Genomic DNA, 23,218 nt, shown 5'->3' with positions numbered 1-23,218 from the left:
CCCGATTTCCAACTGCTCTCCTCTGAGTCCCCTCTGGCTCTATCTTCCTGGGGTGTCCCCCTAGGCTCCCCCCTTGCCCTGACCACTGGTGCTCCTTTCTGTGAATCTTCTGATTCACTGGAAAGACTCGGAGATCTCGGGTCGTCGTCATCACTCATCTTTTCTTCTGCCTCCTCCCCCTCGCTCTCTGTTTCCTCCCTTGCCCTTGCCTCTGCTCCTGAACCCCTGACAGGTTTGCATGGAGGAAGTCCAGATCTTGCAACATGGTCCTTCAAAAGGGGCTTCTTCCACACAGCATCCAAGGCATCTCTCCCAGCCAGCCTTCAGCCAGCCTGCCCAAGATGGATTCCAGTCTTTTCTCTCCCTTCTTGTTCCGTTGCTAAAAAGCTCCCTTTTCCTGTCACGTCAGACACAAACCCCATCACCTTGGCAACGTCTCTCTCTCTCTCAGATGGCCCATCTACCCCTTTTGCCATCTTAACAGATCTGCTCTTTGCTAGACCAGCCAGGCTGGTTTGCATAAACCAGCCCAGGGATTCCTTGCCTGGCACAGCTCTGCAGCTTGTACTTTCACCCACACCCCAATTAATCAAAACCCTACCGTTTAATTAATTTCTAGGGCTTAGAGGGGGTCTCTCCCCCAAATCTATAACAGTCTGTTCCTAAGCTCTCCACAGAAGCGAGATGTTTTGGATAAAGACAGACACACATTTCAGAATGTGGTCGAAGTGGTTTTTGCCATCTGTTTGCTGAGTTCTGAGGCATTTGTTTACCAGGCAGAGGAATGTGTGTGTTCTTCAGGCCACTTTCACCACAGTTCAGAATGCATGTCTAGCCCCAGGCAGACCGCTTCACGAATGCGCCAGACATTAGGGGGAAGTTGCAGCTCAGTGGCAGAGCATGCAAAAGGGGCCCCATCCGATTCCTTCTCCAGGCATCAGGATCCTACCTGGCCCAGAACCTGGCAAGATCTCTTCTGAGGAAGAGACTTGGGGTGCTGAAGAGAACCTGAGTGCAAATGACGACCTGGAGGGACCCGCAGGACAGACAGCTGGAAGCCCTTCTTCACACAGCCCAAAGTTAAACTGTGGAACTCCCTCCCACAAGAGGCAGCAATGGGTGGCTTGAAGAAAGAATTAGACAAATTCTTTGAGGAGGAGAGGGCTATGGAGAGCCACTACTGTGATGGCTCAGCTCTGCCTCCACAGTTGCAGGCAGCAATGCTCCTGAAACTTCTTTGGCAATCCCTCATAGCCGAGTAAGATTGTCTTCCATAAACACGGTTTTAACAATGAGTCCGTAAGTGTCTGTGGAGGCCAATTCTGGATCCACATGTCTTTCCACAGTGGAGACATAGGTTTCCAGGTGGGAGTTGATCACGGTGTGGATTTGCCAAGTGTGCCTTCCTCTCAGCACATTTCTCCCTTTCGTCCTGAGTTTGAGCATCTTCAAAGCCCATGACACCTTTGGTAAAGGCTGTTCTCCAACTGGCGTGCTAAAAGATACTACAATAGTTTAAATAGTTTAATAGTTTCATCAGCGATGCTCTTCTAGGCTGCATCAACAGAAGTCTAGTGTCCAGATCAAGGGAAGGAATAGTCCTGCTCTATTCTGCCTTGGTCAGATCACACCTGGAAAACTGTGTCCAGCTTTGGGTACAATTTAAGAAGGATATTGTCAGAGACCAGACTGAGGATTACATCTCTGAGGAGGAATGGTAGGAACTCCCACACTTCCTGCTCCTGACCAGGATGCTGAAGCAGCCCAGGAACAGTGGAGCAGTATAGATTTAGAGACTTGGTTTGCAGAGGGGCATAGTTCGGAAAACAACAGCTGGGCAGAGCTCAGTGGGGAACAGCTAGGAGGAGCAGAACAGGAAGAGAGAGAGAGAGAGAGAGAGAGAGAGAGAGAGAGAGAGAGAGAGAACCGACTCCCCTTTGCTGGAAAGCATCCAGCCTATTTATCCAAGGGCAAGGAGAGCTGATAATGCTGCTACACAGCAGGCTCAGCGACGTGAGATCAGGTTACGAGAAGGGGAAGTGACAGGGATAACTCGGGAGGAAGTAGGAGGAAAACTTAATTGGGAGCACCTACTTTTTTGGTGATCACTCGTAGCCAAGTAAGATTGTCTTCCATAAACGCGGTTTTAACAATGAGTCCGTAAGTGACTGTGGAGGCCAATTCTGGACCCACACGTCCTTCCACAGTGGGGACATTGGTTTCCGGATGGGAGTTGATCACGGTGTGGATTTGCCAAGCGTGCCTTCCTCTTAGCACATTTCTCCCTTGCGTCCTGAGTTCGAGTGTCTTCAAAGCCCATGACACCTTTGGAAAAGGCTGTTCTCCAACTGGAGCACTAAAAGATATTACAATAGTTTAAAAACAGTCCCACATTCCTGTTCTGGCTTATGGAAACCAACCTAGTTGAGCTAGGGCTATCAAGAGAACGACAGAGAGCCATTAACAAGACAAGGGGGCTTCCCTCTTGCCCCCAGGTGTGAACAGAGGCTGGGGATTTGGAAGGATGCCAGGGTAGCTGCTCTGGGGGAAGGCAAGGGGTTTCTGGGAGGAAGAAAGGAGAGATCCATCTTTGAGGAAAGCAGCCTGAAGGGTCCCAGCACTGCTGCCATAAGACTCCCCCCATGCAGACTGAAGGTGTCCATAGGTGAATAAACCATATATCTTAAAGCCACAACAGTCTCTGCTGTGTCTTCAATTCTCCAAAGGGACACAGACCCTCTGTGGGTGCCTGGAACTCCATGGGCTGTTGCCACTGCGGGCACCCGGCTTCTGCAGAAGTATTTTGATGGTGTTTTGTCAATTTTAATTGTAAGTTCATCTGCATTTACAATGAGGCAGGATAGCCCTTTTTTAAAAAAAGGATTGGTTTTCACCTATGTTTCTGGAAATGGTTCCTTAACGAAGCATCTGTACATGTTTCTATTTCATTTTACTTACAGCATTTGACCCTGCTTTTCATGAACAAAGAAGAACAGGTTAGACACGGGGAAAATGGTGGCTTTTTGGCACATCCGGGCCCACCCTTTCAAGGAAACTAGACTGATACCTGAAACCAGAAAAAATAATCAGATACAGCCCTGTGCATTATGCTAATTGCAATAAAACGGTGCAAATTAGTTGTGACTCTCCATCGGAGGGTTTATTTCCCTCCTGGCTCTCAGCGCTGAGCCGGTTTCCCCATCCTTGCCTTCTGGGGACTGTCAATTTCTGCGCTGCTCTGGAGATGCCTCCCGAATAACTGAGATAAGTAGCAGATCGACTTTGGGTGTGGGAAGGGAATTTGTTGGAAGAGCACATGAGATGCGTTCGTATGAAAATCTTTGCCTGTGCTCACAAGTCCTGCACACCCTCCCTCAAAAGGCTTGAACCGGCCACCCTTCCAAAACCATCCCAGCCTGCTCAGCAAGAGAGTTTGCGGGCCTCTCAGCAGCCGTGGGTGCATTTCCTCCTGAGTGGCATCTGGGGGGGGGGTGCATCTCAAGCAGCTGGCATGATCTGGCAGGGCTGAGGCAACGGCAGTGGGGAGCTGGAGTTCAAGATGGAGGCGGTGCTGGTGGATCCTGTTGTGCAACGATGGCTCGTAGTAAACACGACTCTTTCGCAAACGGCGAGGGTGACTCCTTCTTGAACCGTGGGGTGAAGCAACCTGCTTCCTGAACGGCCCAAACAGAATCCCCACACTTATCCACACCTTTATCTGGGTCAGAGTCTGGGGGTGTACAGGAACGCGGGTGGCGCTGTGATCTAAACCACTGAGCCTCTTGGGCTTGCCGATCAGAAGGTCGGCGGTTCGAATCCCCGTGACGGGGTGAGCTCCCATTGCTCAGTCCCAGCTCCTGCCAACCTAGCAGTTCAAAAGTATTTCAAAAAGTGCAAGTACAGTCATACCTCGGGTTACAGATGCTTCAGGTTGCGTTTTTTCGGGTTACAGACCCGCTGAAACCCAGAAGTACTGGAACAGGTTACTTCCAGGTTTTGGGGGTCGCACATGCGCAGAAACGTCGAATCGCAACCTGCATGTGTGCAGACGCGCTGCTTCCAGTTGCGAACGCTGCGGGTTGCGAACGTGCATCCTGCACAGGTCACGTTCACAACCCGAGTGTCCACTGTAGATAAATAGGTACCGCTCCAGCAGGAAGGTAAATGGTGTTTTGTTGCACTGCTCTGGTTTCAGTGTTCCGTTGCGCCAGAAGCGGCTTAGTCCTGCTGGCCACATGACCCGGAAAAACTGTCTGCGGACAAACGTTGGCTCCCTCAGCCTGAAAGCAAGATGAGCGCCACAACCTCAGAGTCATCTGCGACTGGACTTAACTGTCAGGGGTCCTTTACCTTTACCTGGGGGTGTACAGCCTCCATCAGCTCAAACTGTCCCTCAGGTGTAGCAAACTGCTTGCCTCCTGGGGTTACAGAATCAGAGAAAGGAACCGAAGGGCCATCTAGCCCAACCCCTTGCAATGCAGGAATCACAGCTAAAGAATGCCTGAGAGTTGAACGGACTTCCGGAACAAATTAAGTTTGAGAACCAAGGATCCGCTGTATTCTATGATTCTACGGGAGATAAAGGTACTAAATAAATAAATGAGAGGCCAGCAGGATATTTCTGCAGTTACTTGTTCCTGCTTGTCATCTGCTGCCATGGTGCTCTTCCCTGAATCTGAACTCTGCCCTCGATCATATGCATTGATCATTGCCTGCCCTAGTTCATGACCTGCCCTGGGATTGATCCCTCGCGCGCCCTCGCCCTGAACCTTGCTTGGCAACCCTAGCAGTCTCATCCTGCCTTAACCTGCTGGGAGCTGGACAGGACCTGGCAAAGGGGAAAGACTTGCTAAACACTCCCGGGATTTGCATCTCCAGGTCAGAGGCTGGACACCTACTCTGTACCTGCTTACCCGTCCAGCCTTCTATAAAAGGATGTCACATAGAGGAGGGAGAAAGGTTGTTTTCTGCTGCTCCAGAGAAGCGGACACGGAGCAATGGATCCAAACTACAAGAAAGAAGATTCCACCTAAACATTAGGAAGAACTTCCTGACAGTAAGAGCTGTTTGACAGTGGAATTTGCTGCCAAGGAGTGTGGTGGAGTCTCCTTCTTTGGAGGTCTTTAAGCAGAGGCTTGACAACCATATGTCAGGAGTGCTCTGATGGTGTTTCCTGCTTGGCAGGGGGGTTGGACTCGATGGCCCTTGGGGTCTCTTCCAACTCTATGATTCTATGATTCTATTCTATTCTATTCTATGATTCCAGCTGCTTGTGGATATTGGATGCAGTTTGGGACAGAAAACAGGAGTCAGAGACAGTCTTTACACACCTCCTGTGTGAGCCTTCCAGGAAACCTGGCTATCCCTGCTTGGAAACAGTGGGCTGGACCAGGCGTGATCCAGGTACCTCCAGGGGCCTTGTAAGCTATCGCCCAAGAGCGTTGTTCATTGATATCAAGGCACATCAACACTTAATCTTGAGTTTTGTTGATTGCCTGTTTCTCTGGCTCACTGTGCTTGTGTTTCTAAGAACATAAGGAAAGCCTTCAGGATTAGGCCACTGGCCTATCTAGCCCAGCATCCTCTTCTCCCAGTGGCCCATGGGGAAACCTGAAAGCAGGATTTGAGCACAGGAGAAGCCCTCTCGCCTCTTGCAGTTCCCAGCAAGAGATATTCAGAAGCCTTGCTGCATGCAGCCTGAATCCAACTTCGGAGGCAGAGCCATCAGGGCAAGGAGCCATTGATAGCTCTCTCCTCCATGAACTTGTCTAATCCTGTGGGAGTGAGTTCCACAGTTTAACTCTCTACTGTGTGAAGAGGGACTTTCTTCTCTTGGTCCAGGGACATTGAATGTCCCTGAGTTCTAGTGTTCGGAGCGAGGGAGAAAATTCACCCACTTTCTCAAGGCCAGACATTATTTTATAGACTTCTTTCTTGTCCTTTCTTACTTGCCTTAAAAGTCCCAAATAGTTTTTTTAAAATAAATTTTTAAAAAATTCGTTTTACATAAAATGATCCAATTACTATAACCATTCCAAAACATCAAGAAAGAGAAGATTCTTTCGCACCTTCAGACCTCCTTCCCTCCCTCCATGGCTTCCATTTCAATAAAAATAAAAATAAAATCTTTTTTCCTCCATCTTTTACCGTTATCATTCTATTATATAATTATATTAACTAACCAAAGCTCATTTCCCTTTACAAGTGTCATTGTATCCTTGCCAATGATTTCAACTGTTTACAGTGGTCTTTTAAATATATTACAAAGCTATTCCAGTCTTTTAAGAATACTTGGTCTTCCTGGTTTCTGATCTTTCCCGTCAGTCTTGCCATTTCTGCATATTCCATTAGTTTCACCTGCCATTCATCTCCGGTCAGTATTCTCCTTCTTTCCATCTCTGGTCTAGAAGCGTTCTTGCTGCCGTCGTTGCATACACAAATAGTCTTTTATTTACAAACCTATTATACCTAGCAGAAAAGCCTCTGTTTTTTTAAAAATAAAAGTTTTCTTAAACATTTTCTTTTGTTCTTTATATATTTCTTTTGTTCATTATATACATGGAGCAATGGATCCAAACTACAAGAAAGAAGATTCCACCTAAACATTAGGAAGAACTTCCTGACAGTAAGAGCTGTTTGACAGTGGAATTTGCTGCCAAGGAGTTTGGTGGAGTCTCCTCCTTTGGAGGTCTTTAAGCAGAGGCTTGACAATCATATGTCAGGAGTGCTCTGATGGTGTTTCCTGCTTGGCAGGGGGTTGGACTCAATGGCCCTTGTGGTCTATTCCAACTCTATGATTCTATGATTCTATATCATTTCCCAAATGCTACAACATCACTCAATAGCGGAGAAGCACCGTCTCCTTGACCACTTTGCTTGCCCCTTTCTGTCTGCTATGGTTATCATGCCCATCTTTGAATTTTTCCTTGAAAGATAACAGCCACCATAGGTTCACGTCACTGGGGGAGAAACACTTCTCATTGGCCACTTCACTTCGGAGAGAACATTCCTTTGCCTTGTAGCTGCTGCCATGAGTTTGGAGCTGGGAGCCCAGGGATCGATTCCCTGTTTGTTCACCCGCTTCCTGGGTGGCCTTCAGCAAGCTCCCATCTGCCAGCCTCAGCCGCCCAGTACCTGCAGCGCATGGAGAAGAATGCGAGCCTACCATCAAGCATTGCCATAGGCTGCCTGGAGCATCGTTTCATTAGGTGGAGCGAGAAACCAATTAATCCTAATGATAGCGAGAGGGTTGGTGGCATAATGTGTGCAAATTCTTCTGAGCTCTTCGGCAAGCATATGTGCATACTAAGCCATTTTTGTGAGGTCCATCTCTCGGCCCCACCCCGTCTCTCATCTTTGCTGAAGAGAATGAACCCAGGGATGGGCCAGAGTCAAAGGGCAGAGCAAATGGGTTTCTGCCACCCTGACTTTGATGTCCATGACAGGAGGAGGACAGATGCACTGGGAGCGAGGCCAGTTATTTTAAATTGGAAGTACTGAAATGGGTGCCCCCTCTGCAGTTCGAATAGGTCTGGCCCAAGAATGCCTAGAACAGTGGTTCCCATTTTTGTTTTTTCAGAATAGGTCTGGCCCAAGAATGCCTAGAACAGTGGATCCCATTTTTGTTTTTTCAGAATAGTGGTTTGCATGACCCAAGTATTGGAGCTGAGGAGGGTGTTATATAAATTAAATCTTTTGAATTCTGGTGCTGGAGGAGACTCTTGAGAGTCCCATGGACTGCAAGAAGATCAAACCTCTCCATTCTGAAGGAAATCAGCCCTGAGTGCTCACTGGAAGGACAGATCCCGAAGCTGAGGCTCCAAGACTTTGGCCACCTCAGGAGAAGAAAAGACTCCCTGGAAAAGACCCTGATGTTGGGAAAGATGGAGGGCACAAGGAGAAGGGGACGACAGAGGACGAGATGGTGGGACAGTGTTCTCGAAGCTACAAACATGAGTTTGACCAAACTGCGGGAGGCAGTGGAAGACAGGAGTGCCTGGCGTGCTCTGGTCCAGGGGTCAGGAAGAGTCGGACATGACTAAACGACTAAACAACAACAACATGACCCACTAAGAAAGGAAATAAACCCAACACAATTCAAAATGGTAACAATTAATTGCACATTTTTCCAAAAGCCAATTAGAACTATTTAGTTGGATTAATTGCACAAAATAGATGAACGTGATACAGGGATACCATCGGGGTGCTGACTTGGGGGACCCCAGCCACGTGGCGTGTCAGGTGGGTCACACGGAGGGCAATCTTTGCCTTCGCTCGTCCCACCCCATGCCTGGCATGGGCTGGGGCACACAGAGGGTACCTGGCTGTGATGAGGGATGTCAGCCCCCTGCCCACCAATATTGATGGAGCTGATGCCCTTTCCGTCCCTATAGTTGGTGCCCCTGGATATAATCTTTCAACGCCTGATTGTTGTTTACTCCGCCAGCCCCCCTGCCACCCTCACATTCCAGTGCCCCCTCGTCTCTTGCCTTCTATGTTACACCATAGTGGTGGAGCCCCCTGTGGCACCCTAAGGCTTCATGCCCAGTGCGACCAAATTGGTTGGGCTCCCCATAATCTGCCTCTGGCCACCCCCTCGCCCCTTGGTGCCCCCATAAGGGGCAGAACCACTCACTCTGGGGACGACTGAGTTAGTTTTTAAGTAGAGCTGCTGTAAGTCTGGATTTTCCTTGACATTACCGTGATTTCAAAGGTGGAATTGACATCTGGGGGGAATTGCCGAAAGGCAGTGCTTTATCCTGGATCTTAGGCAAGTCAATTGAGAAATCATTTTTGGGGGGGCTATTTGTGTGTGTGAAAAAGAAGCTCAACAACTCTGGAGTTTGTCTAAAAAAACAACTTAAACAACTGATTTTTTACTTTTGGAAATATGGCAACTCTATTTTAAGGCGTCACAAGGCTCCTTGCTGTTTCTTTCTGTGCAGAGAGTTATTGTAAATGCAGGGGTGCCCTGACTTATGTGACCCCGAAGAAACACCTAGACCACGCGACATGCTTGCTTCTTTGTTGGAGTCCAGAGCTGGATTTTCCCCAGAGCTCAGCCATCCCTAAGGGATCCCTCTTAAGGGGCAAAATGATCGAGGGGGAAGGTCTCCTGGATCCATCGCTGTCCATGGTACCCTCTCGTGTGGAACGGCCAGACAGGGCTCCTTTTCTCTCTCCTGCCTTAGTGCCATTCTCCCCATCTGTTCTCTTGCCTCTGTTTTACATTGCGGGAGGAAAATCATTTAGGTTCCATTTTTGGCTCAGAAAGATGATCAGGGCAGAGAAATGTCTGGTGCTTTCCAGATGATTGACTGGAAATGTGATTCGTATTTAAAAATAAAACACCCCTTTCCTCTAAAGATACAGCAGAAATATGGCTCCCCCCCCCGCCTCCTTTCCTTTGGCAATCCAGAATACAGGATTTTAAAATTTTCTTTTTTATTTTACTGTACTTACTTATTAACTTAGACCAGATGTACTTTTATTTGTTGGAGCCGGTGGCTGCAATTCGACAGAAGCACAAAGAACTTTGTAACAGTAAAACATCCACATGCACAAATGTTTTCTAAATGCAGTGGCATTCGACTGTATTTTGAACAACACTTTCTTTTGACAAAATAAAAAAAATTCCTTCCAGTAGCACCTTAAAGACCAACTAAGTTAGTTCTTGGTATGAGCTTTCGTGTGCATGCACACTTCTTCAGATACACTGAAACAGAAGTTGCCAGATTCCTTCTATATACATTGGATTCTTATCTCACTATACATAACTAAACCATTTCTCACCTCCTCACCCCTTGCCTTTTCCTGTAAGACCTATTACAGTCGTTAAGAGTCCTCAACAGGCTCTCCCAGCTATCTGCCTATCTCCCATTCCCACCACCCTTCTGAGTAACACCCCTCCCCACCTTCTCACTATATAGAAGGATCTGGCAACTTCTGTTTCAGTGTATCTGAAGAAGTGTGCATGCACACGAAAGCTCATACCAAGAACTAACTTAGTTGGTCTTTAAGGTGCTACTGGAAGGAATTTTTTTTATTTTGACTATGGCAGACCAACACGGCTACCTATCTACTACTTTCTTTTGAGTGCATCTGCCTTGAAATGGCCCTAGATGACTCTTGGGGGTCTCTTCCAACTCTACCATTCTATTATTATTATTCTGTACCCCACTAATGAAAGCAGGCTTTGCCAACCTGGTGCCCTCCAGAGATATTGGACGCCCAAATAACTGCCTGCCATGAATCATTGTGGGGACATGCTATTTTTTTGGGAAGCCTGAGGTTGAAAGGAAGGAACCTTTGTTCCCTCTTTCCCAGGTTTCAAGGGCAAAGGTCTTCTGGAGGAGTCATTCCATCCCATAAAACACATTTCCTTACCTCCCACATCTAATTAGCACCTTTTACTCAAAGGGAAACAGAGCATCAATTTGTAAGAGGCACATGGGTTGTGCTGAAGCACTACACACCCTGCAATAAAAGCTCGCATTTCCCATCATATTCTGCAGTCTTCAAAGGACGTTATGTAATCGTTTACTCTCACTGTTAGGTTTTCAAAATGTGCTTGCAATATGTGTGTGCGTGCGTGTGTGTGTGGTGTGTGTGTGTGTGTGTGTGTGTGTGTGATGTCCCTGAGCTCCTAAAATCCCACACTATGAAGGAAACCCAGGGCGTGTACTTGCACCCAGCTCCCAATTTTCTGCTCTGCCCGGAAGAACTTAGAATCACAGATTAGTAGAGTTGGAAGGGATCCCAAGGATAACCAAGACCAGCCTTTCTCAACCTGTGGGTCCCCAGATGTTGTGGAGCTACAACTCCCATTACCCCTAGCTAGCAAGGCCAGAGCTCAAGGATGATGGGAGGCAGAATCCAGCAAGGAATGGGGACCCTGAAGTTGGTACTGTACCTGCAGTTGGGCTCCAAGTAAGTTTAGGCAAGGGAAGGAGCTCAGGGAGGTGGGAGAGAAATAGGTGCATTTTTAGACCCCCAGTCTCTGGTCTTGTTCCAAAGGAGAAGCAAGCTGACCCTAAAAGGTTAAAATGCACCATTATTGCTCAGCTTACTCTAGCCTTCGGCCCTGTCTGGTCCTGGTATGCGGCCCCCAAATGATGTCCAGAGCGGGGTCCTTTCCTTTTGAAAGTGGCATTGCCCCCTCCAAGGGCAGAAAGGAAACATTCCTCCCTCAAGCGCAACTTTTAAGAGCTGATGCACGTCAGTGTTGGAGGCAGCGAGGCGTAGTGGTTCAAGAGCTCCATTAACATGTGACTCCCAAAATTTCAGATGCTCCCCAAACTGATGTCAAAGTTTTGTGCTAGTTTGTGCTGTTTTGTGCTGCGAACCTCACTTTTTGTTCCACCCCCAAACTAAGTAATTGACACTCAAACTGGGGTCACAAGTCAATGGCCACCCCCAATCAAACTTTGTCCTTGCTTTGAGTATCAATTACTCAGTTCTGGGGGTGGTACAGAATGCAGGGTCTGTGGCACAAAACGGCAAAACTACAACAACAACAAAACTAGCACAAAACTTTGGCACCAGTCTGGAGTCAATTGGACAAGGTTGAAATTTTGGGCATTAACTTGTGACCCCAATTTGCTGTGTCAAATACTCAGTTTGGGGGGTGGGCAGCAGAAAACATGGGGTTCGTGGCAGAACATGACACAGAACTAGCAAATGTTTTGGCATCAGTTTGGGAGGGGTTCAAAATTTGGGGGCCACACAGTAGTTGAGCTAACCAGTGGGCATAGGAGTCCCTTGGGGCCCCCAATAAAATATTTGAGGGGGGGGCCCTCGAGTTGATGGCCATTGCCATTCAAATGGTGTGTGTGTGCACCATGCTTTGCGATTGATTATGAAGGTGAGGCTTACCTGGGACCCCTCCCCCCCAATATTTTATTCAACTTGGCACCCCTGTCACTGGGTGACCTTTGGGCTCAGCCTTTGCCTCTCTGCTTAACCTACAACAGGGTTGTTGTTGTGGGGATTAAATGAGAAGGGGGAGAAGCAAGGAGAGCGCCTGGGACTTCTTGGAAGAAGAAGAAGAAGAAGAGTTTGGATTTGATATCCCGCTTTATCACTTCCCGAAGGAGTCTCAAAGCGGCTAACATTCTCCTTTTCCTTCCTCCCCCACAACAAACACTCTGTGAGGTGAGTGGGGCTGAGAGACTTCACAGAAGTGTGACTGGCCCAAGGTCACCCAGCAGCTGCAGGTGGAGGAGCAGGGAATCAAACCCGGTTCCCCAGATTACGAGACTACCGCTCTTAACCACTACACCACACTGGCTCTATGGAGAGAAAAGTGGGCAATAAATGTACTAAATCCTTAAATAATAAGAGTTGGCAGGTGGAGAAAAGACTGGAACTGTGACTTTACAAAGCCAGAGGCTGTAGACAAGTACCATCCCTATAAAGCACATTCCATTCCCCTGAGAATCCTGGGAACTTGCAGTGTGTCCCCCCCCCCTTGCAGATCTACAGTTCCCAGCTCCCTTAAGAAACTACAGTTCCCATGAATTTTATTTTATTTTTATTTATGAATTTATGAATTTTATTTTATTTTATTTTAGTTCCCGCTTTGACTACTGCAACGCACTCTACGTGGGGCTACCTATGAAGGTGACCCGGAAACTGCAATTAATCCAGAATGCGGCAGCTAGACTGGTGACTGGGAGAGGCCGCCGAGACCACGTAACACCGGTCTTGAAAGACCTACATTGGCTCCCAGTATGTTTCCGAGCACAATTCAAAGTGTTGGTGCTGACCTTGAAAGCCCTAAACAGCCTTGGTCCAGTATACCTGAAGGAGCGTCTCCACCCCCATCGTTCAGCCTGGACACTGAGGTCCAGCGCCGAGGGCCTTCTGGCGTTTCCCTCATTGCGAGAAGTAAGGTTACAGGGAACCAGACAGAGGGCCTTCTTGGTAGTGGCGCCCACCCTGTGGAACGTCCTCCCTTCAGATGTGAAGGAAATAAGTAGCTATCCTATCTTTAAAAGACATATGAAGGCAGCCCTGTTCAGGGAAGTTTTTAATATTTAACGCTGTATTGTTTTTAATACCGGTACTTGATTGGGAGCCGCCCAGAGTGGCTAGGGAAACTCAGCCAGATGGGCAGGGTATAAATAATAAATTATTATTATTATTATTTATTTGCAGGGAGTGGCAGAATGTGCTTTGATGCTGCAGTGTGTATGGAAAGCAAGTCTGCGGTCTCTTAAGACCCCTCTGCAGGTGACAGGGCCGTGCCTTGACCCCTCCACCCACTCCGGTGAGCCCCCAAACTCTCGGCAGCAGCCTGGGAGAGTTTTCTTTGGGGGTGGAACTTGCTCAGGGGCATGGAGGGGGAGAAGGAGCCCCCCACCCCCTCCAGCCGAGCTGGGAACTTCACCCTGGCCGCTCGTTGGACCACACTGGTGCTGCGGCGGCGGTTTCTAGGGAGACAAACATGGAGGGTTTTGCAACTTTGAGCATGGAAAGGAACAACAACCAATGTGTTATGGATACACCAGGTGGCTACGCCCAGCTGCTCCGGGGCATCTTTGCAGGTGCAGATTACACGGGGAGCAGGAGCAGGAATCTGGTATGCTAATTTCAGGGCGCTAAATCCAGTTTTCGGTGTTTTGCACAAGGCACTCTGAAGGTCAGAGGGAAGTGGAGGCAGGGAGGGGGGCAAGGAACGCACACAAACATTATCATCATCCGCAGCAAGGCATGGATCGTAGAAGTTGGAAGGGATTCCCAAGGAACATCTAGTTGCTAACACCCAACATGCAGGAATCACAGCTAAAGGATCTACTCAACCTCTGCTGAAAACCCTCTAATGCAGCGGTTCTCAACCTGTGGGTCCTCAGATGTTGTTGGACTACAACTCCCATCATCCCTGAGCTCTGGCCTTTCTAGCTAGGGGTGATGGGAGTTGTAGTTCAACAACATCTGGGGACCCACAGGTTGAGAAAGGCTGCCCTAATAATAGTAATAATAGTAACTGTTTATTATTTATACCCTGCCCATCTGGCTGAGTTTCTCCAGCCACTCTGGGCAGCTCCCAATCGAGTGTTAAATCAATACAGCATTAAATATTAAAAACTTCCCTAAACAGGGCTGCCTTTAGATGTCTTCTAAAAGTCAGATAGTTGTTTATTTCCTTGACATCTGGTGGGAGGACGTTCCACAGGGTGGGTGCCACCACCGATAAGGCCCTTTGCCTGGTTCCATGTAACTTGGCTTCTCGCAGGGAGGGAACCGCCAGAAGGCCCTTGGAGCTGGACCTCAGTGTCCGGGTAGAACGATGGGGGTGGAGACGCTCCTTCAGGTATACTGGACCAAGGCCGTTTAAGGCTTTAAAGGTTAGCACCAACACTTGGATCATTGAATCATAGAGTTGGAAGGGATACCCAGGAGTCATCTAGACCAACCCCCTCTGCAATGCAGGAATCACAGCAGAACAATCCCTGACAGGTGGCCCCCCAACCTGGGTTGGCTTTCCACAAGTTGTCTCTTTGCAGGGTGCTGCCTCTGTTGTGTGAGGTTTACCGACTGATCTTCACTACCACAAAAGGTCACCCAATAATAATAATAATAATAATAATAATAATAATTTATTTATACCCTGCCCATCTGGCTGGGTTTCCCTAGCCGCTCTGGGCAGCTTCCAACAAAACACTAAAATACAATAACCTATTAAACATTAAAAGCTTCTCTAAACAGGGCTGCCTTCAGATTCTTCTAAAAGTTTAGTAGTTATTTTTCTCTTTGACATCTGGTGGGAGGGTGTTCCACAGGGCGGGCACCACTACTGAGAAGGCCCTCTGCCAATTTCCCAGGGTAGGTGCCACTACCGAGAAGGTCCTTTCCCCCATCTAGTCCACTGTCCTGTTCTCCCACTGGCATACCAGGAAACCCACAAACAGAATCACTGTTGGGATATTGCTAGGGAGACAAAGGCCATCGTGCCTCCACGTCGATTCCGGACGATCCATCAATCTCCCGTAGAAACGCAGTATCAGTCAATTAGCGACACAAGCCTCAGAAACAGCTGTCCACATTCCAAGGACTCGTGCCCGCCCTTTCGCAGAGTTCGCACAATGAAAGATGCACTCAGGAGAGCATATTTACAACTTTATTCAGCGTTGGTCAGAACAAAGGAAAAACATGACTGCCTGCCTGCGTGTCAAGGCACAGAGAGATAACGAAAGCTATATACAAAAGAGAAACTTCCCGTGAGCCTGAAGTACGCAGGCTGTGACACAACAACCTGCTCCCTTTTTAAGGTGGAACGGAAATATCCTAACAATCACAAGAGCAAGATTCTCTCCTCCTGTGGTTTCCAGCAGCTGGTATTCAGAACCATTGCTTCCTCTGGCCTTGAATTGCCCCCATTAGGTAGTCCTGGCCTCTCTTTCTCCCTGCTCAGGAGATGGGCTGTTCCGTGACATGGAGTAGAGGATGTGGTCAAGGCAAGTAAGGAAGCTTCAAAAGCCTGTAGGGGAAGAGGTTGGGGAAAGCTTGTTGGTGGCAGCTGAAACAGGCCCTTGCGAAAGTGAAGGCAGCTCTCAAAATCCCTACCTCAAAGAGACCAGCTTTGACTCTCCCACCAGGAGATCTTGACTGCCCTCTGGTGGTGGCCTCCAGCTGAACAAGTTAGGTCCATGGTACTTCCTGGTGAGCCTCATCCTGTGGAACACTCTGCCACTGGAGATTCAGCAGGTACCTTCCCTTCCAACTTTTAATAGCCTGCTGAAAACTTTCTACTCCTCCAAGACTGCAATCTAGGAGACATTCTTCCACCATGGTTAATCGATGTCTGTTTTTAACTTTTTATAGGTTTTTTATTGTACAGTTTTATGTTTTTATTACTGTAAATAGCTTTAATATTTTTGTTTTAGTGACCCAGTGGCATACAAATGTTTGAATAAGTAAGTAAACAAATAAGCCTTGCTAGATTTCTTTTTTCAAAAATGTGACATGTAGCGCTTTTGCCTGAGTGTAGGGCACGACCTTCGGGGCCATGGTAGTTCCACAGCTGACCTTCTTTGTTTTCTTCAAGGGACAAGACAGTTCGGAAACTTCAGCTGGTGCAGAATTTGGCAGCCAAGTGGCTCACTGGGACAAGATGGTTTGAGCATATTACCATGACGTTGGTCCGACTGCATCGGCTGCCAGTTAGTTTCTGGGCCTGATTCCAAGTGCTGGTTTTGATCTATAAAGCCTTAAACGGCCAGGATTGCAACATCTCAAGGACTGCCTCTCTCCATAGGAACCGACCCGAACCCTGAGATCATCCTCTGAGGCCCTTCTCAATATAACAACCTTCCTTCTCTGGGATGCAATGAAGGCGGCTGCCAGAGAAAGCAACCCTTAAAAGACAACTCACCTCAGAAATCATTGGAGGTCCTTCTTTGTGTGCCCCCTCCATAGATACTCTAGAGCAGGATTCAGCAAACTTTTTCAGCAGGGGGCCGGTCCACTGTCCCCCAGACCTTGTGGGGGGCCAGGCTATATTTTGGAAAAAAATGATAATGAACAAATTCCTATGCCCTACAAATAACCCAGAGATGCATTTTAAATAAAAGGACACATTCTATGTTAGAATTCCTGCTCCGTGATTGCAGTCATGGGATTGTTGTCTTTCACATGACGGTGGATGTTTCAACTCCACCGTGACGGAAGTGACGGAGACAGGATTTTTGTGTTACTGTGTTCTGTGAAGTGGGACTATTGTCCTTTGTTTTATTTTCCTCTTTGCTGTCTGATACTAGAGAGAGAGGGAGCCATGTTGCAGTGCTCCATGTGTTTATATGTAAATAAAGTAGATTAGCCAAAATGCTGAGTTGCTGAGGTCTGTTATGCAAGCTGCGCAAACTCTGCGGATCCCTAAGTGTGCCGATGTTAGTTGGCATCGGTCGCTGTGATGTTCGGGCTGAAGAAAGCTTTGAAGCTCCCGAACGATTGACCAGGAGGGAGAGAACATGCCGGTCGGGCATGTTTCTCTGCCAGGGTCATACTCGAGTGTAGGCTGAACTCCTGACATTCTACCCATGTAAAAACACCAGGCAGGCCCCTCAAATGACCCAGAGATGCCTTTTAAATAAAAGCACACATTCTACTCATGTAAAAACACACTGATTCCTGGACCGCCCAATGGCTGAATTGAGAAGGCGATTGGGCCGCATCCAGCCCACGGGCCTTAGGTTGCCTACGCATGCTCTAGAGGGTGCAACATGAGAATGGCCCTTTCTGCAGTGGCTCCCTGCAGCTTTGGCTGTTGCCTTCATTATAGACCTTTAAGCACAAGGCGAAAATGTTCTTCACCCAGGCCTTTCCTGATTATGCAGCCTAGGGGTTTTTAGATGTGTTGGGGTGGCTGTTATTAATTTGTTTGTTATGCATGCATTTTTGTTTTGCTTTTATACTGTAAACCACCTTGTAAACAACAACGCGCCTGTCAGGGGTTTAGGAGCAGAGGCACGGGCAAGGGAGGAAACAGAGAGCGAAGGGGAGGAGGCAGAAGAAAAGATGAGTGATGACGACGACCCGAGATCTCCTAGTCTTTCCAGTGAATCAGAGGATTCACAGAAAGGAGCACCAGTGGCCAGGGCAAGGGGGGCACCCCAGGAAGATAGAGCCAGAAGGGACTCAGGGGGGAGCAGCTGGAAATCGGGACCAGCGTCACCGCCAGGAAGCAGGGAAGAGGAAGGGAGCCAAGGGGGAAGCGCTGGCAGCTCACCACAGGAGGGAGGGCATGAGTCAGGAGTGGCCACACCTCCATCGGGGAGCGAAGAAACGGTTAAGAGGAAGGTGGAAGGTTGGGCGCGCGCGCCAAGTTCAAATGCAGAGGAAGGCGGCGCAGTAAGCAGCCCCGAAAGGGAACCAGGTCCTAAAGCCCGGCGCAAGGAGGCAGGAGGGTCCGGGTCAGCGTCAGAAGAATCCCGGAAGGAGGAGGCCCCGGGGGGTAGAGGGACCCAGAGGAGGACAGTCAGGCGGAAAAGGTGGAGCAAGGCTAGGATATTAAGTTGGTGCTCACGGGGCGGAGACTCAGACGGAGCTTCGCCGATCTAGCTACTAGACGTAGAGTTTGCGCGCAGCAGCGTGAGAATGGAAACTGTAATTCAATAAAGACTTTTACTTAATGATCGCTGGCTAGCGTGATCCTCTGTGAGCTAGGATCTTCAAGCAGCTCTGACAGTAAGCTCCGTCTCACCATTGTGGGCATCTACAGCCTCGAGGAGGGGAGAGAAACAGGTGCCTACTAGCGAGCTCACGAACGGCAGACGACATGACGGCTGAGCAGCAGATAGAGGACCTCAGAAAAGCAGTGGCACAACTGAACGCCGAGGTTCTCGCATCCAGGAAGAGAGAGGAGGAGGCAGCTGCCGCCTGCAGGGATCTCCAGGTCAGGTTAGACGTGCTGACAAAGCAGACACCCCGGCAGGAGGGAATTGGGTTGGCGAGACGGACAGGCGGGCTGGTCTCTCACTTCGATGGGAACCTGCAACAGTATCCCAACTTTAGAGCCGACGTACTGTGCGCACTGCAACTGCTGCATAAAGACTTTAGAGATGAACAAGAGAGAGTGGGGTTCATCATGTCCCATCTGCATGGGGATGCGAAAGCATGGCTACGCAATTTATGGAGAGATAAGGATCCGGCGCTCCAGAATGCGGATGCCTTTATTAAAGCGATGGATGGGTGCTTTTTATCAAGTATTGACGTGGATCTTGCACGGAAGGAGGTGCATGGGCTGAGACAAGGGAGGGCCAGCGTCAGGCAGTATCATGCCCGCTTTTTCGCCTTGGTCAGTGCCCTGGAATGGGACAGAGATTCGGCTCCTGTAAGAGACCTCTTTTGGGAGGGGCTGCACAACTCGATTAAAGATGAGATCGCGAGGGGGGAGAGACCCCGAACCACCCAGGAGGTCGTTCAGAGGGCACTGGCAGTGGGGGTGAGGCTGGAAGGACGTCCGTGGAGCAAGGACGAAGGGCGTGGAGGGCGCGAACCAGCCGGGGGCCCCTCCTTCCTTCCCAGAGAAGCAGCGCGGGCGCAATCCACGCCTCCGCCAGGAGGAGGAGCCGAACCTATGGAGGTTGGAGGTGCAAGGGCTCAGTCAGCAACCAGAGCCCTAGCACCGGCAGCAGTGAAAGCGAAGCCTCCTAGAGGGAACAGGAAGTGTTACGTCTGTGAGGAACCAGGGCATATGGCAAAAGAGTGTCCCCAGAGGCCCCACAAGCTCACTGCAGGCTCAGCAATGGTGACTGCAGCAACGCAGCAAGGAGGACCACAGCAGGGAAACGAAGCAGTCTGGCTGGAGGAAGAGGCACTGGGGCCCAGCCAGACGTGTTAGTGACGCAGTCCCCAGAGATTTTACAGCCCGTGAACCCCCTCCCGCCCAAACCAGTAGTGAGGCTCACAGCATCTCTCCAGCTGCCCAATGGAATCACCATAGACGTGCCAATCACCATTGACTCAGGCAGCAATGCAGACTTTATAGGGCAGGACTTTGTCGACAGGCACGCTGTGCAGTTGCTGCCGGCCACACTGCCCCTGCAGGTTGTCACGGTGGATGGCAGGGAGCTGCTCGGGGGGCAAGTGGTGAAGCAGACACCACCAATGGTGATGCGACTTGGGAATCACAGAGAAATCATCAGCTTCAACGTCACTCAACTATCTGACACGCCCGTTGTATTGGGCATGAGTTGGCTGGACAAGCACAGCCCAACGATGGCTTGGTACCAGAGGCAGCTGACCTTCGGCTCTTCCTTTTGTGCTGAACACTGCATCGTGCCCAGGCAGGAAGGAGAGGAAGAGGAGTCACAGCTGCTGCTAGGCACGCTGCAAGCGATTCCCCACAAGTACGCTGAATTTTTGGAAGTTTTCTGCGAGAAGGAGGCAGACAGGCTACCCCCTCACAGACCATATGACTGCAAAATTGACCTGCTGCCGGGGGCGGCGCTGCCTAAAGGGAGACTGTATTCCATGTCAGAGGACGAACTGCAAGAACTCAAAGAGTTCATTGATCATAATTTGCAGCGCGGCTTCATCCGGGAGTCCAAGGCAGTGGGGGGCAGTCCCGTATTCTTTGTTAAGAAGCGGGACACGCCCCAAAAGAGACTCGTAGTGGATTACAGGATTTTGAACAGTGTGACTAGGCCATCGGACTTCCCCATGCCCCGAATTGACGACCTCCTCGCAAAGGTACGGAAGGGCAGAGTGTTCACCAAGTTGGACCTGCGGGGGGCGTACAACCTCATTCGCATGCGGGAGGGTGATGAGTGGAAGACAGCCATGTTCACGCCACTGGGGACCTACGAATATAGAGTTATGCCTTTTGGATTGCAAAATGGCTCCCACGTTTTTCAAGCATTTATGCATCACGTGTTGGCGGGACTTCTCTACAAGACGTGCGTCTGTTTCTTAGATGACATCCTGATCTTTTCGGAGTCGCAGCTGGAGCATGACAAACACGTCAAGGAAGTGCTGAGCAGGCTAAAGCAACATAGGCTCTACGCCAAGCTGGAGAAGTGCCAATTTGACGTGACGGAGGTGGATTTTCTGGGCTACAAGCTGTCTGACAAGGGGCTCGCCATGGACAGCGCCAAGGTTCGAGCGGTGTTGGATTGGAAGAGCCCGCGCAACCGGAAGGAGGTCCAACGGTTTGTCGGCTTTGCGAACTTCTATCGCAAGTTTATCAAGGGCTTCGCGATGCAGACGGCGGCCATCACTGACACGCTTAGCTCCAAGAAAAAGAAGTTCATTTGGACAGAGCAGGCGGAGCAGTCCTTTCAGGCACTCAAGCGTCTCTTCGCGTCGGAAGAGCAGCTGCTTCATGTCAACCCCAGCAAGCCGATGAGGGTGGAGACAGACGCTTCGGACAGAGCCGTGGGGGCGGTCCTGCTGCAGAAAGACCCGCAGGGGGTGTGGCGACCGGGAGCGTTTTACTCCAGGAAGCTCAGCAAGTCCGAGCAGAACTACACCATATGGGACAGGGAGTTGCTGGCCATTCACGCAGCGTTCAAGGCGTGGAGGCACTTTCTGATCGGCGCCAAGCACACGGTGCAGGTTTGCACGGACCACAAGAATCTAGAGCACTGGCGCACGGCACAGTTCCTGAATCAGAGGCAGATACGTTGGGCTGAGTTCTTTGCGAACTTCGACTTCCGAATAGAGTATGTCCCGGGGGACACCAACATCATGGCAGACGCTCTCTCCCGTAAGCCACAGTATCTGGAGGACGCAACACCAGCGGCCGCCATGCACATCTTCGCACCGACAGTGTGGGCGTGCGCCGCGGCGACCGTGGACCTAGAGGCGGTGCGACGAGCGTTGCAGGGGGACTCCTTCGCACGAGCAAAGATGGCAGAGGTGCAAAGGGGCAAGGCAGCGGCCGACGGTTTCCAGCTAAGAGATGGATTGCTCATCCGTAAAGGGGCCATCTACGTGCCGGGAGACGAACTTCGAGCCAAGGTGCTGCAGCAGCTGCACGACGCGCCCACGGCCGGGCACTTTGGCAAGGAGAAGACGGTGGAATTAGTAGCCAGGGATTTCTGGTGGCCTGGAATGAGAGGGGAGGTCGCAGACTACGTGGCGAGGTGTGACACCTGCCAGAGGGCCAAACCAGTGCACAAACCGCCGGCCGGACTGTTGGAACCGCTGCAAACTCCGGTCGAACCTTGGGAAAGGGTGGCCCTGGACTTTGTCACGGATCTGCCCAGCTCAAGGGGCAAGACGGCAGTGCTGGTGGTGGTGGACCTGTTTTCCAAGATGGCCCATTTCATTCCGTGTGCTAAGGTGGCCACGGCGGAGCAAACCGCCAAACTGTTCATAGACCACGTGTTCAAGGTTCACGGTCTGCCACGGTCTATTCTGTCCGACCGGGGGCGGCAGTTCATCTCGAATTTCTGGCAGAAGCTGATGGGCTTCCTGAACGTCAAGATCAACCTGGCGTCGGCGAGACACCCGCAGACCAACGGGCAAGCGGAGCGGGTCAATGCCATCATGCAGCAGTACTTGAGATGTTATGCAAATCAACAGCCTGCGACGTGGGTGGATTACCTGCCGCTTGCCGAGTTCGCCTACAACAACACGAAGCACGTGTCCACGGGGGTCACGCCGTTCTTCGCCAACAACGGGAGGCACCCCAGAACCTTCCCGGGACTGGAAAGAATGGGGGAGGGGGAGCCGCAGACAGCAGATGCGTTCGCGTCGGAGCTGCAGGAAGTCCACGATCAGCTGAGGCGCCACCTGGAGCTGGCCAAGCACGCATACAAGGTACAAGCAGACAAGCACAGAAGGGTTGGAGAAGAGCTCCACGTGGGAGACTGGGTTTGGTTAGCAGCCCACGCAGTGCCGGCCAGGTCGTTGGCCAAGAAGAAACTAGGGCATAAGCAACTGGGGCCCTACCAAGTCGAAGAGCAGGTCAACCCGGTAGCTTTCAGACTGGCACTTCCGGAGGGTTCCAGGATGCATCCGGTATTCCACAGATCGGTGCTCACTCCCTACAAGGCACCGCACAGGTTCCAGGAACCCGGAACGGCGCCGAGTCCGGCCAGAGACAGAACAGGGCACGCGGGAGTGGCACAGAAGGAGCGCATCAACGAAGTCACGGAGATTTTGGACTCCAGATGGGGGGAAGAGGGGGTAGAATACTTTCTCGCCAAGGAGGGCACCCCGGCCAGTGCGAACAGCTGGGTGCCGGGCTACGCCTTAGACGAACCTCTGCTCAAAGACGAGTTTCATGCCCTCTTCCCACATAGACCTATGCCAGCAGACTTTTTCGACGACTGGCTTTTCACGCCCACGCTTTCGGCCAGCACGTTCCGGGGGTTCGACTCGGACGAGGAACCGACACGAGACGTCCGTTCCCCGGAGGGGTCACCCTCGGGATCCGCCTCAGAACCCTCGTATTGGTGGGACGATAGGCCAGAGGAGCAGTTCCGCAGAAAGTGGCTGGACTGCTCAGGACGAGCAACGCCGCCAGGAGGAAGTGAGGGAGAGACGGACATGGACATTTTCGGGGACGACCCTGGTTTCGAGCACGGCGGCACAGAGATGGAAGCGGAGGTGACCGTCGTCGACGAGAGCAGGGAGGAAGAACCGGAAGACTTCAGATGGAGGCCCGCCACGGGAAGCGACCGATATCCGACGTTCGTCCCTTTGCAACAGCAGCCCCCAGCTCCAGCACCGGAAGGAGGGGAGGGGGGAATGGGGGGCTTCGAGGGGG

This window comes from Podarcis bocagei (genome assembly GCF_964188305.1).
Source record: "Podarcis bocagei genome assembly, chromosome: 9".
Classification (NCBI taxonomy): domain Eukaryota; kingdom Metazoa; phylum Chordata; class Lepidosauria; order Squamata; family Lacertidae; genus Podarcis; species Podarcis bocagei.
Note: the sequence above shows the minus strand (reverse complement) of the source record.